Source organism: Paramisgurnus dabryanus, chromosome 8 (genome assembly GCF_030506205.2).
Source record: "Paramisgurnus dabryanus chromosome 8, PD_genome_1.1, whole genome shotgun sequence".
Classification (NCBI taxonomy): Eukaryota; Metazoa; Chordata; class Actinopteri; order Cypriniformes; family Cobitidae; genus Paramisgurnus; species Paramisgurnus dabryanus.
The window spans coordinates 39,693,835-39,711,669 of NC_133344.1; the positions used below are offsets into that span (position 1 = coordinate 39,693,835).

At 37.5% G+C, this 17,835-nt stretch overlaps 1 long non-coding RNA gene across 1 annotated transcript; it reads right to left on the minus strand.

Annotated features, from left to right (window-relative positions):
- Positions 1-14,302: 14,302 nt before the first annotated feature.
- On the minus strand, positions 14,303-17,610 carry LOC135770548 (uncharacterized). The gene is made up of 5 exons (XR_010542686.2): positions 17,319-17,610; positions 15,752-15,808; positions 15,600-15,663; positions 15,252-15,313; positions 14,303-15,092 (listed from the first exon to the last, which is right to left on the minus strand). It is a non-coding gene; the product is annotated as an uncharacterized lncRNA (long non-coding RNA).
- Between the last annotated feature and the right edge of the window lie 225 nt (positions 17,611-17,835).

Consider the following 17,835-nt stretch of genomic DNA (forward strand, 5'->3'; position numbering starts at 1 on the left):
ATATATGCTATTGTATGAAATTTACAATTATAAGTATGTTTTTGCAGTTGAAAATATATTTAATATATTAAAACCTTTCACACCAGTTATGTTTACAGGTTTGTAACATACAAGGTTTTAAATATAAATATAAAATATATTTATTTTTAAATATAAAATATATTTATTTTTAAATATAAAATATATTTATTTTTAAATATAAAATATATTTATTTTTAAAATATAAAATATATTTATTTTTAAAATATAAAATATATTTATTTTTAAAATATAAAATATATTTATTTTTAAAATATAATTTAAAATATACAAAAAATATAATGGTGAAAAATACATTTTTGTAGACATATTTCAACACATATAATTTTTGCCATTTTCTGTATTTTGAAATATATTTAAAATTATATTTGAAAATATATATTTTTTTGCCATATGGGTCTGTAAAGTTAACAACAAAACAATAAATCTCTAAGCTTTTAGGAGTACGAGTTGTTGTCTATGTAGAGCATCCCATGATTGGCTGATGTCTAAACTTGTGTGGACAGAAGACAGTTGTAAGTGGCTAATACTGTATAAGAACTACACATGCTGGTTAAAGTTAGTCTGTAGACTCTGACTGGTTAAGGCTGGGTCAAATCATAGTGCCACAAGTGTTTTTGTGAACAGTAGAGAAGGCTCAGTGAGACAACGAAAGCCTTTTTCAGTCAGACATGAATGTTTGTCTAATTTTAGCATGCCGTGTCAATGTGTATTTTGACAGGCTAAGTTTATGTGTATGGTATTGATGAGTGTCTGTATTATGAGTCAGTGTGTGTGTCTGGCTTGTGTTTGGAAGGCACGGTCGAGCTGACTCATCCACTGTTTCAATGAGGGGGCTTCTAAAAAAAGAAAAAGAGCAATTAGATTTGTGGAAAGCTTTCTCGTTTCCACGCCACCCTACCTTCCTTCCCATGACTCCGGTATCATTCAGGCTATCTACAGCAGTCTTGAAAGTTTATTTCCTTGTGTTTTTTTTTTTACCATTTTACATCACATTTATTTAATTATACCTCTGCACTGGGGTGGGATCAGTCTTCAGCCAAAATCTAACAAACATATCATGTACTGTAGGGCAGGGTTCCCCAAATCTTACACTGGAGTTCCGGAGCACTACAGAGTTTAGCTCCAACCGTAATCAAACTTACCTATCTGTGATTTTCTAGTGACCATGAAGACATTGATTAGTTTGCTCAGGTGTGTTTGATCAGGGTTGGAGCTAAACTCTGGAGTGCTCCGGCCCTCCAGGGTAAGATTTGGGAAACCCTGCTGTAGGGAGTATGAGATGTTGTCAAGATTGATCAGCAGTTTGGACATCGTTCTCCTCTTAATATCATGGAATTAAATGTGAATCAGAGACTTTAATATTCATTATAAAGAAGTGCATTCCCACATGTTCATACAACTAAACGCTCCAGACCAGCATTTTTTTACTAGGAGCACTGTAGCCCCTAACTAAAACATTAGGAGCGTGGGCAGAAAATTGGGTACATTTTTAAATCAGCCTGCAATGCAATTATCAAAAAAAAAATGTATTACGGACAAATACTTTGATAATAAATATACTTAACTTTATATGCATTTGTTGCACAAGTCATTATGCAAAACGAATAGGAAGTTATAAACCAAAAAATCATACCACCCCCTTGACTAATTCTAGCCATAAGATACCCCAAAAGACAAAAAGTAGCCTAAAACATACATGTCTTTTAAAATTAGCCCTAGAGATTCACTATGCTGATTTAAGGCCAACAGCTAGTTAATACAATCACTAGTTAGATTGTAATTGATTTGTTGTTGATAATATAAATTTTTTACAGTATATATATGTCACACGGTGACGATCTCAAGCGGCGGAACCAAGAGTAGGGAAGATTGGTTACGCCCGGATGTGGTTCCCACCCGGACGGGTGAGCGGAAACACCGGAACTTCCGGTAAACGCCGGGAGACAAATCAAGCCATATTAAACACAGGTGTGAGTGGCAAACGCGGCGGCTGGGGATTGGATGAGGCGAAGAAGGAGAGCATATTAAGAGAGCCTCAAAAACGCAAGAGAGGAGAGTAGTAGCAGGGCTTTGTTGTTGTTGGGTGTGCTGACAAACCGTTCCGTTGTACAGAGTGAAGGTCTGGGCGAAGTCACGTCTGGTAGCGGCAGAGGTTGATGTTCACTGGATGAAGAAGCAGAGAAGGATATAGATCACGGGGCTGAGTATAATGTTCATTTTGGATGTTTCTAAATGAGATGACCTGCATGCATCATTGATGTGTCTGAGTGCCTGTTAAGGAACGACTCACCGGAAGTGTTGTCGGGGAAGACGTCAGCAGTGGATTACGTGCGAGGCGAAGAGGAGTTCGTTCGCTCTAGGGAGAAGGAAACAAGGAAAGAGCATCATTATTTACTGTGAGTACTTGGGACATTATACAGCGTGTTATAGAGGGAAGTGCACTATTCAACATGTGTGAGTCTTGAGCAACCAGGTTAGCGGCCCTACCACGGAGCAGAGTGGTGGGTGAGCCGGGAAGCACGGTGTGCGGAGGAATTCGATAACTACAAGGAGAAGGAAATAAGGGAAGAGCATCATCATTCATTGTGAGTACATGGGATATTATACCGAACATTATTTTAGAAAGTGTGCTGTTCAACGTGTATTGTGAGTCTTTCAGTAGACAGGCTAGCGGGCCTACTACGGAACAGAGTGGTGGGTGAGCCGGGAAGTAACAACAGGGAGAGGTAAGGAGCCGCAGCAGCGACGTCCATCCTTCTGGCTTCCATTTTTACAACGCCCAACCGGTCCCGGGAACAGTTCTAGGAAGATGGGGCTTCGACCTAATTTTTCACGTAGAGTGTGAGAAGTGCAGTGGGTGAGTCTGGGCCTTTGCTGTGAGTGTGTACACACAAAATTTAGTGCAGTGTGATGCTGTGTTTATGCTGTCAGTAGCCCCCTTACTGAACTAGTCGTGGGAAAACGAGAGGCTGTGGAAGCCTGCGAAGCGTTCGCAAATCTATGCTGTTTCGCGACTCCTGCATTGAAGACCCAGGTGCAGCGCTCTCTTTGACGATCCTTTGGATTTGCTGTGGCTCTGTGGAGGTGGTGGCGAAGTTTACCTGGGTGAGAGGAAAAGTCCCAGTTGCCTGTAAAAGTAATCCTCTGTGTTACAGCTACAAGCCTGCAGAAAGAGAGAGTCCGAGTCCAGCACCTGTGAAGTACTTACCTTGCACATCGCTACGAGTTACCTGGGTGAGAGAAAAAGTCTCAGTCACTGTCTGGTAATACTCTGTGTTACAGTTGCAAGTCTGCGGAAGGAGAGAGTGCAAGTCCAGTCGCCTGGGAGAACCTACCTTGTTCACCATTACGATAGAGCTGAGGAACGGACTGCTCTAACGCATGATAAGTGTCAGGTAGCCACTCCACTGAACCCAACATTTATTGTACCTTTCTTTTAATCTGCCTCCAGGAGAAGAGGAGGGCGCCACGGAAACAAGAAAAGAAGGCATAGGAGCCTTGTTCCCCTGTCTCCCCCCCTGTACGGTCCATCTGGAGGACAGAAGAGGAATCATTTTAACTTCCCCATTTCCCCTTTTCCAACATTATTTTAAGTAACTTAAATAAAGTTTCATTTTAAATTATACTTGCGCTGCGTTTGTCTGGTCATTGGGTTGGCTTTGGGACCTCCTCGAGGTGGAAACTAGGAAGGGGCGTGGCTGTTTATATCTGTGGTCCCCCCCGACCTGTGACATATACATCTATATATCTTGTCATCAAACATTAAAAAAGGCTACATTATGTAAGCGGCATAACTGTAATTCTGACATGCCTACATTTGTTGAGTGCACTTAAACACGCGCACACACACAGACGGAGGACGAATTCCAAACGGCGCTTCAGGAAGAAGATGCAGCATAAACAGTCGCTCCACATAAAGTGAAAATTACGTTGTTTTTCAGTGCTTTATTCACCAAATATATTTTAATGGACTACAGTATGAGACACAGTTGCGCATCTTTCTCTCAAGTTTATACACTAAGAGTTCTGATCTTTGAAGGGCATAGGAATAATCACGTTTGATTGGAGTTGGACCGGACACATTCAACCGCATGTGCTACAGAAAATTGCTCACTTTAGCACCTTTTTGCGGTTAAATTGTTTAAAATCACTTCAGTGAGCCTTTGAAATGCATGCAAATGATCAACTTTCAACCTATTTAAATTTGCGAATTAATCCGTGAATCACATGCGAGCCGGACCGTGAGTCGTGATATGTTCGGATCAACTGCAATCCGTTACATCACTAATTAGTATTAAAAAACAAACATCTTGAGATACTGAGTAGCCTACAATATTTACCTCTTATGATTGAGCATTAGAGACTTAGGCTTGAGTAGACTACTTGGTGGTGACAAGCTTCTCATTTCTCATTTACAAAATAATGTATAATTTGTATTTTTTTATATTATGCAATGTAAAGGAGAAAAATGTGTTTGAAACAATATAGCATATACCCAAACACCTTTATACAATTAAAAAAAAAATATATATATATATTATTCCTGAAGCGCCGTTTGGAATTTGTCCTCCGTCTGTGTGTGTGCGCATGTTTAAGTGCACTCAACAAATGTAGGCATGCCAGAATTACAGTTATGATGCTTACATAATGCAGCCTTTTTTAATGTTTGATGACAAGATATATAGATGTATATATACAGTAAAAAATTTATATTATCAACAACAAATCAATTACAATCTAACTAGTGATTGTATTAACTAGCTGTTGGCCTTAAATCAGCATAGGGAATCTCTAGGGCTAATTTTAAAAACATGTATGTTTTGCTGATATGTTGTAGGCTACTTTTTGTCTTTTGGGGTATCTTATGGCTAGAATTAGTCAAGGGGGTGGTATGCTTTTTTGGTTTATAACTTCCTACTCGTTTTGCATAATGACTTGTGCAACAAATGCATATAAAGTTAAGTATATTTATTATCAAAGTATTTGTCCGTTATACAGTTTTTTTGTGGGGGGTTGGGGGGATAATTGCATTGCAGGCTGATGTAAAAATTTACCCAATTTTTTGCCCACGCTCCTAATGTTTTAGTTAGTGGCTACAATGCTCCTAGTAAAAAAATGCTGGTCTGGAGCGTTTAGTTATATGAACATGTGGGAATGCACTTCTTTATAATGAATATTAAAGTCTCTGATTCACATTTAATTCCATGATATTAAGAGGAGAACGATGTCCAAATTGCTGATCAATCTTGACAACATCTCATACTCCCTACAGCAGGGTTTCCCAAATCTTACCCTGGAGGGCCGGAGCACCGCAGAGTTTAGCTCCAACCCTGATCAAACACACCTGAGCAAACTAATCAATGTCTTCATGGTCACTAAAAAAAAAAAAAAAAAAAATAATAATATATATATATATATATATATATATATATATATATATATATATATATATATATATATTGTAATTAATTTTTTATATTATGCAATGTAAAGGACAGAAATGTGTTTGTAACAATATAGCATTTAAAATAGATTTTTAAGCTGCTTCTCCAGCCCTACTCGTAAATCTACCCAAAACAGTTTATTAAAATCATGTACTGTTAGAAATAAAAGCCATAGAAGACTGACAAATGTAATCACGATAAGTTATTTATTGTGAAATTAATGCAGCAGTGGTCATCTCTGGAGTAAATCAAGTACAAAGAATTATTCAATTTATTAATCCAGCTTCTCACTGTCAAGGCACGCATTTCAAATTTCAAAAGTACATCGACTGAAAGACGGCAATGTCACACGCAACAGCCAATGAGATTTGATAACACTGTCTTAAGCAATGTGTCATAAAGCTTCTTGAGGCACAATATTTAAATTCATAACGAACACCAGATTTGACATTTACACTCGCTGATAAGAACTGGTATTCTCATGAGATCACTAAAACTTTTATTCTCATCTATAATGTTTTTGTATTCATCTAGAAGTGTTCTCCGCTCTCTTTATCTCTCATCTCTGCAATGTCTAATGACCTTGTTGACCATAAAATGATTGAAGCGTCGTGCAAATGAGCGTTTAAAACTTGGTTGCGCATTTCGTCTTTTGTCACAATTGCCCTGTGCCAGTTTTGTCCATTTCCGTGTTCAGCACTGAGTGCCCAAAGTAAAAAGTAAAAAAAATTTAACTCAACTCGTCAATGTCACTTTACACTCAGCCGCCCAATCACAGTGGCGGAGGGGTGGGACAAATACCACAATCAACCGGTACATTGTACAACGACTGATAAACAAAAGTATCAAGATCTAAATGTGCAGGTCGAGTAAAAAATACTTGCAGTGTCTCAAAAATTGCTCGCATAATGTGACCATTTGGTCGCAGTCTGGAGCCCTGGCATGGAGCTGTGATGACATGGCTCAGGAAATTCCCATAACTACTGACTGGAATTCCATTACATGTCTGTGTTGCATTACTCTGACCCCTTAGAAAGTATTAACCCTCCTAAGAATGCCAAGTATCTCCTCCCATTACTGCTCCCATCGCTCAATGACATCCACAGTAAAACAAGTAGCAAACCACAGTTGCAAACACTTTTGGTTCTCCCACTTCTATGCATTTTATGAGACCCTGTGTGTGAGTCATATAGAAAGTGAGTCCACAGCCCTTGTGGCTTTTTGTGTAATTGTGGTCTTAATGGTAACCTTGCTGATTCACCACTACTTATATCTGGTTTTCAAGCAGGGTTGAACCATTAGTAATTACATTAGTAACAATGTAAACACCAGCTGTTTTACATTGGATTTAAACAAGTTTTAACCTATTGTAAATAAACTATGAGGTTCATGAATACATGGTACTTTGATACTTTGTATGTGTAAAAAAGTAAATGAACTCCCTATGGGAGGTGACGGGGTTTGTGTTCTGGTTGCGATTAACATCAGTGCAGTTAAAGCTCTCTGGGTCTTAAGACACTGATACTGCTACATACATCTTTTTGGCTACGTTGACAGTTTTGTGGTTTGTACTTAACCGTCTGAATGTCGCCCCTCCTCTTTTCTCAAGCTGCTCAAAATTCTCTTTTAAAGTTTATTAATGGCATGCTGTATTTTGTAGTGTATTTGTCATGGTATTCCATTAATAATTTATTTAATTATTTTAAACAAAGTGAGAGAGACAGAATGGTTTGCTGATGCTTAAAGGGATGGTTCACCCAAAAATGAAAATTCTGTCATCATTTTCTCAACCATCAGTTACGACCAGTGACTAGTGTTGCTTTCGTCAACGAAAAGTATGACGAAATATCCTCGTCAACGAACCTTTATCACGTGACGAAAACGAGACGAGACGTAACGTAAATGCTGGTCATGTGACGAAAACTATAATAAAATGTATAATACAATATTGTTGACGAATAAAAACGAGACTAAAAGTGGTTTACTAAATAAAAACTGTGCTAAAATGTGTCTTCATTTTTGATGACCAAAACGAGACGAGAAGAAATGTTATAACGTTATTTCGTCTAGCCATCTCCTGGCACTCCGCCACGGCGCCACCTGACTGCAAATTATCATGTGTGTTCAATGGCGCTCTGCAAATCGATCCGCAAAAATACGTAAACGTACCGCGAGAGCGATTAGAAAGCATGCAGAGCAGTCTGTTCTCGCGTTGCTTTGATATCATACGCAATGCATTTGCGCAGTAACACGCGACACGTCACGTTTGATGGCCAGCTGCGCCCGCGAATACACCGCCGCATCAAGTCTTCAAATGGAAATGAAAAGTCCAAAATGAAACCTGTGCATCGTTTTCAGGTGAGTTCACAAGCCTGTTAATATGTATAGCGTTGACTGCTGGCACCGCAAACTTATCTATGTGATTTAAATAATATAACAATGTACCAGTTTGCATCTTCAATCGTTTAAATGATATGTGCTGCGTTGTGTTTTGAAGCATGGTAAATATATATATGCTAAAGACGTTGTTTTATAACTTATATGCTAACAACAAGGGTCTGTGTCCTTATTTATTATTTGAATTAACTAAACTTGCTTAACTGAATGCTTGAGTGTTAAATCAATCAAACAGCTGTATTATTAAGAACATAACCATACATACAAACTTTTGCTTTTGTTAATAGACATCTGATGTTTCTTAAAGCTGGCTTTTAATTTATTTACAAAAAAGATATTTAGTAATTCTCCAAAACTGCTTGGATTTATACTGACACGTAAAATTAGCTTTGTCACATTATAGTGCCATTAGCTACACAAATACAGATATACTATATTGCATATTTGTATAAATGTAGTTTGTGTTATAATTGTCAAAATACAATTATAAATGATAACAATAGCATTTTAATAAAGTGCTATAGCATTTTAATAAAGTGCTTTTCTCACACATAGCCTACTATAGTTGTGATTTTGTTGTTGTTTTTAAACTAAAGGTGGCACCACCGTAAAAGTCAGCTTATGGTACCCATCTGACCAGCAGTGGCCCTGTGTGTGTGTGTTTCTGCTTAGAGTGCTCTGTTTTGATTAGACTTTAATGTAGACTCTTTACCGACAGTCAAGTCACTCACTCAGAGGTTAAATAAAATTAAGTAAAATATATATCTTCAAATCAAGTTAATTCCAATCAGAGCATCTTCCATGTCTGAAATGGATGTATTCTTATATCTATAAGGTATAATATAACAAGATAACTTTTTTTAATGGGTTTGGCTAAAAGAAAATTTTGGTTTTGTCTATACTACTGCTAGGTACTTATACTATATTGACTGGGTTAAATAGAATTCCATTACTAAAAAGAGACTAAAATACAATTTTCATTGACTAAAAATGTCACCAGTTTTCGTCGACTAAAACTAGACAAAAATAGTCAAGGATAATTCTGACTAAAATAAGACTAAAATGCCCAGACTTTTAGTCGACTAAAACTTGACTAGACTAAAAAGAGTATGAACTGACTAAAACTAATAAAAACTAAAATGTAAGCTTGACACAAAGACTAGACTAAAACTAAAATTAAAACAGGCCGCCAAAAACAACACTACCAGTGACTTCTTTTTGAGGGTCACAACATGTATTTACCCGGTCATGTGTGCGGCTCGTCATTTTTAAAATATGTGTTTATGTGTTATGAATAGGTTTATTGTAAAAGAGACGCGTTATCAGAGTTTACTGTTGAGTAAGTGTCTCTCGAATATTTTGTTAACGTTAGCGTCTCTTATATCATAAACCCTATTGACGCATGTGCACAAAAGAAGATGTTTTGATAAATGATGGTAAGCACACAGCTGATTGTAACCATTGACTTCCATAGCAGGAAAAACAAATAAGGTGGAATTCAATGGGTACCGTCAACTGTGTGCTTGCCATCATTTATCAAAATATCTTCTTCATATATTTATTTTCAATACATCCATAATATTTGTTTTCCTTCCATTTCTAAAGTTCGGCATTAGCCATAGACCCCAGAAACAACCGAGGCAAATGAAAGGTAAAGCATGCACATGGAAACAGAGAGAGAAAAAGAAAGAGAACGAGAAAAAAATAACTCTGTAACGTAAAAACAAACATGACTATTTAGAGGTTTAAAACTGACTGAGTCACTCCTCACCCCCACTTCCTGAAACGTGAGTGCTCTTTGAAGGAGCAGAACTGCATAGTAATGTGTTCGTGTAAAAGCACGCACATGGTCAATACTATAAAAAACTCACAAAGCAAAGGAAATGTGTACTGTATATATCGCAGAGGGGATACACTTCAGGAAATGTTTGTTTGTTGTTAACCACACACATTGATCAACTGCAACCACTTACAAACTTAAACTGTACATACAAAACATCCAAACTCAGGGACATAAAGTTAAGCGAGTTAAGTAGACCCAGACATGAAAGTGTATATTTAATTTAAGACAGTTAGTCATTTCCCTTTACACAGACTGCAGCTGTCCTGAAACTGCAGTCCAGTTGTCCAGCACACTTCATTGGAATGATTATGAAACACCCAGCTCATGAATAAATAGATAAAACATCACAATAATCTGCCATCCCTGTGACGAGTTGGAATTATTCAGCCCACTCTCATGAAATGCGTATAAATAGCACGCAGTGTGAAAAGTCATGCAATTCATGCACCAAATTCCTTTTTTTTTCCATGCAAATGATACGTCAGTCCTTCCCATTCACTAAATACAGCAGCACATCTTTTAGTGTCGTTTTATGTATTGGTTTCTCTTTTTTTCTGTTGTCAGAAAACACAGATCAAATGAAAAAGTGAGGAGAATGACAGGCAGGAAAACAAATGCAGAGTTTCGTTGCAAGATAACTTTTTTTAAAATCCTCCGCAATACCTTTAAAAATGGATTTATCTCGTTTTGCAACGAAACTCTTCAAATTAGGAGTGTACCGTATTTTCTGGACTATAAGTCGCTCCTGAGTATAAGTCGCAGCAGTCAAAAAATGCATCATGAAGAGGAAAAACCATATATAAGTCGCACTGGACTATAAGTCGCATTTATATTAAAAAAATTATTTCACAAAATCCAAGCCCAAAAACAGACATTTAATCTTGAAAAGCAAGTTACACAGAACAACAGGCTGAAAACCGTAGGCGTCCGTATATGTTAACATTACACATGAACAGATTTCTAGCTAATTTTTAGCTAACGTAAACATAGCATACATAACAACAGGCTGAATACCAGTAACATTACTGTCTGTTTATGTTAACTTATTACACGGCTCTCTGGAATGCTTGATTCTGATTGGTCAGTTGAGACATTTGCAGGTTCGTTCTTTTCAAATAATAACCGCTCCAAAGTAATAACGCATAGCCGGTACTACTTGTACGATTAAAATCGCTCCGTGCCAATAAAGATTACTTTTTGGCGCCATCTTGTGACAAACACTGGACAACCACAATTAAGAATGGAACATTTTGACATTAATTTTAACATGTACGAAAAAAACAAAACATTTAAACAGTGGATAGAAGAACGAACAACGACAAGACACAGAGAGCTTACTGAGACTGAACTTGACAAAAGAGAGCATGACAGCTACGAAGCCAACACACAAAAAAATACAGAATTGGCATTAAAACTTCTCAAAGACTGGCTAAAAGAGAAAAAAATTGAGACAGACAAGTATGAAGCAGAGGACCTTAATAAGGTATTACGATCATTTTATGCATCTGTGCAAAGTTTCGCGGAAGGATAAAAATGTTAATTTAAAACAAATATGCCAATAAAATGTTTCAAATTCATATTCATGTCCAGTTTTCATATTCATGTCCAGCTTTGCGTCGGGTCCTGATCACACTGTCGGGGCTTATTTCCCGATAACTACCGGCTGCCTCTACATTATCCCTTACATAACACATTAACAGATATTTAGCTAATTTTTAGCTAACGTAAACATAGCATACAGAACAACAGGCTGAATATGTGTCTGTACATGTTAACTTACACGTAACATTAACATTTATTCAGCTAGCGCAATAGCATACAGAACATACTGTTAGTTACCTCGGAGGCTGAATATGCTAAATTAACATAACAAACAAGCCAAGGAAAATGCTACAATTCGGCCCATGGGGATGTCAAACGTGAGGGGGACCTCGTCCATGTTTATAATATGATCCGGTGACACGTTATGTTCAGTTACCTGTTTTTTAACAAACTCACGGAAACTATCGACCTTGGCTTGGAAGTCTGCTGGCAGTTTTTGACACAATGTTGTCCGTGCTCTGATAGAGAGGCTGTTGCGTTGCATGAAGTGGTATCACCAAGAAGGCCTGCCTATGAAGTCATTTATATTCATCTCCTTGGCAACTACCAGGGCGTGGAGATGTAACTGCACCGTTGACAAGCCTCTCCCGGCAGCACGTTGTTCTAGCACCCATCTGTGGACTCGTTGCTCCAGCTCTGGCCATCTTGCTTTTAGCCCGCGATTAGCTTTCTTTGTTTTCTTCATTTGGGTTAGGGTAACCTCTGCCTTTTGCCAGTCCTTCACAAGTTTCTCACTTACTTTCTCCTTTGTTGTTAATGTTTCATTTAACAGTTTTCAATTGTTTTCAGTTAATTTTTTCAGGGGTGGGCTGTAGGAGCAGCATATACTGTAGCGCCCTCTCGCGGCTGTAGACGGTTATGTTTTCTCTTGGTTCATGTTATGAATTAATTTTTACATATAAGTCGCACCTGACTATAAGTCGCAGGACCAGCCAAACTATGAAAAAAAGTGTGACTTATACTGTCAACAAGCACCGTCTTTTGGATGAGACGTTAAACCGAGGTCCTGACTCTCTGTGGTCATTAAAAATCCCAGGATGTCCTTTGAAAAAGAGTAGGGGTGTGCCCCGGCATCCTGGCCAAAACTTGCCCATTGGCCTACTAATCATCCCTCATACTAATTGGCTATATTACTCTGTCTCTTCTCCTCTAAGGCCCTGTCTCAAATGGCACACTCCGGACTTGTGGTCCTCCTCAGAGTCCACACTTTGATGACATCACGTAGTCCAGACTTTAGGGGCCCTTGATGCGAGTCCACGTGGGTGCACCGGAGTCGTATTTTGGGACAGACTCGAGCATCACACGGGAAAATAGGTAGAGAAGTTGCCCGTCAGTGTGAACTCCTCCCTTCCGTCGTCTGATTGGTTCGATTGCCCTTTCGCAAGGACTTCTGGGTTGGCAAAGTGCGCGAAGCCTGCTGCAGTGCGGGCTTCGCTGAAGACCGCATCAAGGGGGCAAAGGAGGCGCTGATTAGCACACTTCAAAGCGTAAAAATGACAGATGGGACACCCTACGGACTCGTAGACTAAGCGAGAACGCGCAATTTAAGGCCACGAGACCGAAAGTCCACATGAAGTGCGCCATTTGGGACAGGGCCTAATAAGCTGGTGTGTGGTGGGCGTTCTGTCGCAATATGGCTGCCGTCGCATCATCCAGGTGGATGCTGCACATTGGTGGTGGTTGAGGAGATTCCCCTGTTCATATGTAAAGCGCTTTGAGTACTGAGAAAAGCGCTATATAAATGTAAGGAATTATTATTATTAATTATTATAGTCCGAAAAATACGGTAACAATTTTCTTTGGAAGTTTTTGAAGTTTTAGCTCAAAATACCCCATTAATAATTTATTATAGCATGTTAAAATTGCTACTTATGGGTTTGAAAAAAGTGTTTGAACAAAAATGTGCCGGTTTTGGGTTTGTCCTTTAAAATACAAATGATGAAAAGCAAACACTGATCTCCATAATGGTTTGTTGAAATTGTGCTGTATATGTGTTGGAGGTAAATATTTTGCAGGACCACAAATGAGTCAAGACAAAAATTATTTCTAACTTTGTGAAAGTCTTATACAATTTATTAAACCCACCTTAAAACATCATAGTTAAAAGCAAACACAGAGGCCCTGTTTTGAAGACAAGGCTCTAGTCTAGTCCCAGACACTAAAATGCATGTTTGAGCTGTCTTAAATGATTATTGTCTATATGACTCAACAACAAATGCTAGACTATTAAACTTCTTTTGACTCCTCAAATACATGCAACATTAACCTTTAGTGTTTGTTAAGTAAACACGTGGACACCACACGTTTATGACAGAGATGCACCAAAACGTGAGCAACACTCCCCAGCAAGCAATAGCCATCATTACACTGTCTAGGTTAACTATAGACCTGATACAGTGCAGTGAAAGTGACATAGTGGCCAGGGTATGGTAACCCATACTTAAAATGTTGCCTACGCATTTAACCCATTCTAGTGAGTAATGAACACCCACAGCAGTTGGCAACTATCACTTTAGTGCCCGGGGATCAACTAGGGCAGTGTTTCTCAATTCAAGTCAGTTTCCCCTGAGACGGGAGAAATACAGATTTCAGTGTTGCACTTCCTTCTTTTAATGATGTAAAAATCGTCATTTTGCGTCATTGAAAGAAGGAAGTGCTTTATCTTTGTCAAGGGTGTAAGAATACAAACACTCAATCCTCGTTTCAGGCGGGGCTATTGGTGGGACCCACTCATGCTACAGACCTATTACAGACCAGTGGGTGGGGCTTACGAAAGTACACAAAAAGAAACAATACTGCCGGCATCTTTTTGGAAGCTAAGCTAACAAACACTGTGGAGCAAGCCAGGCTTCATGTTACAATAATGAAAGAAGAAGGATGTGATATTACTCTATAGGTACACTGTTAACGATTTCCCTGTATTTTTACAGTACGGTACTGGCAGCACGGTTGCCAGTAAGTTACTGTATTTTGGTTTTACAGTACTGTACTGTAATGCCATTTTACAGTACACAAACTAGTACTGTATAGTTACAAAGCAGTACTGTACTGTAATTTTACAATATTTTATTACAGTAGTCTATTTTTACAGTAATTTACTGTAATGTCTATTTTGACCCATAAATACTATTTATTACTTATTACAGTTAATACAATAATATTATATATAATAGCTAGATATTTAGGTTTAAATCTATAGTTATTAATATGGTAAAAATGCTACATTAAAACATAATGAATTAAAAGGCAATCCAAGCAATGTATGTATCAAAATTTTATTTAAAAAAAACATTTAATTGAAACAAAACATATTTAAAACAAGATTTTAAACAATAATAAACATATAAACAAGTTAAATAAAATAAAATCAACAAGTATAAACAAGTTTGGAGACCCCTGCTGTAACATATTTAACTCTGGCAAATAGAACACTGTTCCATAGTTTGAAGTTTTCAGTTTAAAGTCCATCATCGACTAAAAGGTAACATTTCACTGTGGTAAAAACAACACTGGCCCATAGTTTTAAATATTCTACTTGAATTTCATTTAACACTAAAAATAAATGCATTAAACTGTGGCAGACAGACCACAGTGGCCTTTACTTTGAAGTCGTCCATTCGAACTCAATCAGGGACTGCATGAAGCTGTTCACAGGGGGGTTAATGGCCACAGCTTTTCTCTGCACCAAGTTCCTTGTCTTTTTGCTTGCTCCTTGTCTGGATGTGCACTTTTTCCCATCTTTGGAATTAATTCTATCCAGAAACCTGTTAGAAATATCATAAACATTAAGTCAACAAATATAAGAAAGAAAAAGATTTTTAAAAAACTAAACTCAGCCTTGAACTTACTCCTATTCTGAAACATTTTGCTCTTATTCTACTGTTCCACACCTAATTACATTAAAATACAGAAGATTCACTTACCTCGGAACAAACTCTTTCATCAATGGACAGCATCCACCTGGATCCTGTCATGATTGAATGTCCTGAACAGAAAGTACAATTGTTACTGATTTGGACACAACTTTTTATTCTGAAAACAAAATCTTTTGTCAATAAAGTCCAGGGACACCTCTGCTAAATAAATACAATTATTAAATTACATTTCTTATAACCAAAGTCTGAATATTTCTGTTTGTATATTTCTACATGGCAAACTAAGACAATTGTGTACATGTTGTGTATGGTCGTGTTACAGTGTTGTGTGTGAATGAGTGAATGAGTGTATACATGGGTATTTAAAGAAACTGTAGTGGTAAAGTGCAAACTTACCGAACATAATGTGCTTGGTGTGTGTCTGGTATCACCCGTTGTGCCTCCACATCTGCCTTAACTCCTGAAAAGTGCAATGACACTCAGGTAAACTACAAATAAAAAATACAGCCAAAAAATACATGACTTGTAACTGTACATCATGTACTTGCCTGGTTCCTTTAAAGATGATCCATCTTACCCAATCCGACTTACAAGCAATGGTAAGACTGTAAAAAATACAAATGTTACAAAATCTGTTAGCCATAGAAATAAGTAGACATTGTGAAGGAAATGGTAAAAAAATTTAGTAACACTTTACTATAAGAGTTTATTCCTTAACATTTGGTAATGCCTTAGCTAATATGAACTTACAATGAACAATATATTTTACAACATTAATAATATTTGATAATGTTCATTGTGCAGAGACAAAGTGATTGATTTAAAAATGTATTAAGTGTTTAAATCTAATATCATGCTATGCTAACAAATAAAACCTTTCTGTAAGTGTTTAGTCAGTTGTAAAACAAATATATATATATATATATTAGTTGTTATATTATATATTACATATAAATATCTAAATAAGTCTTTTTTTATTATTATTCTATAACATCTTGTCTACAGAAAATCTCTGAAAATGTCTCGTTTAGTGCAGAAAATAGCGATTTATAGTGACAAGGTAAAAAGACTGCCCCTAATGTTTAACCCGGACCGGCTGCGGTGTAACACGCTATTTCACGCAAAGTTTTTTAACTAAGTTAGTAGCTAGCTGGCTGCTCACTTTAAAGATAAACATGATTGCCTAAATCTGAGCAATCCTGGTGATGCCAGTTTCCTACACGATGTTATTATGGACTATTTTACATCCAGAGATGAAGGATCAGATGACAGAGACGAGAAGACAAAGGTACGTAAATGCGGAGCCCATTCTCTTTGCGTGCATTGATTTGATGCGTTTTGGAAACTTATATATACTGCATGTAATGCATCTGAAATGGTGGAAACAATATGCCATAAAAATGTATTGGACAACTTACTGGGCGTGTAAAACGCTTAAGAGAAGATATTCTCTGCTTTTGCTGATATACCGTAACGTTAATATAATAACAACAACAATAAGCGCGGCAATCCCTTTCGTTCATCTGATATTAAGATGAGCCCAGGTCTTAATGATATTTGGTCGAAGTTAAAGCTGCGATGAAATCGATGCATGTATCCAGTTAAATATGAGGTTTCTTGTTTTAACTTCTGTGGAGGAGTTCGGTACTACAGTATGCTGTGTACGGCGTGTCAAGTCCTGTCTGTTTACAACCACGAGTCAGCCTTGCCAAACAGTCGAACTTAATACTTTTCTCTGACGCTAACTGAACGGATGAAACGCCGAGATAAACGACCATTATGCTGGGACAGCAAGACCGCGCTGGCGGGTGGTCTTTGTCCATTTCGTTAAAAATAGTTTCATTGTCACCACACTTTCAACACAATATAAACTCACCAAAACCCTCATAATTTAGTTAAAACAATCCTATATTCATTAATAAAGGTGTAAAGCGAGTAAAAGCAGCGGTAGACATCTGTGTGTAACGTTAGCTTACTTTCTGAGGGAGATTGAAACTTTGTTGGCGACCGTTTTTCTCTCTCATTGCACGTTTAAAACAATATTGTGACAAACTATTGACAACATTCTTAAACTAAAAATTAAGTTTTCATGAAACAGAAATATTTCAAACTTACCGAACTGCCAGAAATCAATCGTCCTCCTTCAGCTGCAGCCAGGAGTTGTGCTCTCCCTCCCTCTGTGTGATTTGACGTTGGCGCACTTTCTCTGATTATTGCAAGTACACCTGGCACATTACAGCAATGGCTACAGCAAGGTTACATCAAGACCAAAAGATACTGTAAAATTTTCCCGCTCAAACAAATTTACCCAGAATGCATTATGAACTGCAGTACTGTACTGTAATGTACACATACAGTATAGTACTGTGGATTTTTACAGTAATGTACTGCTAAATCTACAGCGACATCTAACAGTGTACTCCAGATTAACATCAGATATGCAGAAACAGCGTGTGATATGGGAGCTTTAAATGTAATGGTAACTTACAGATGATGTGCAGGGCATTGGTGCTAAAACAACAATAAAATCACAGAATATGATTAAAATATTTACTGTACAGCAGCAGCCCAAGCATTGTTGGTTGCTTGGTAACAGACCTAAGAGTTGATAGCAGAACAAGATTAATGATTA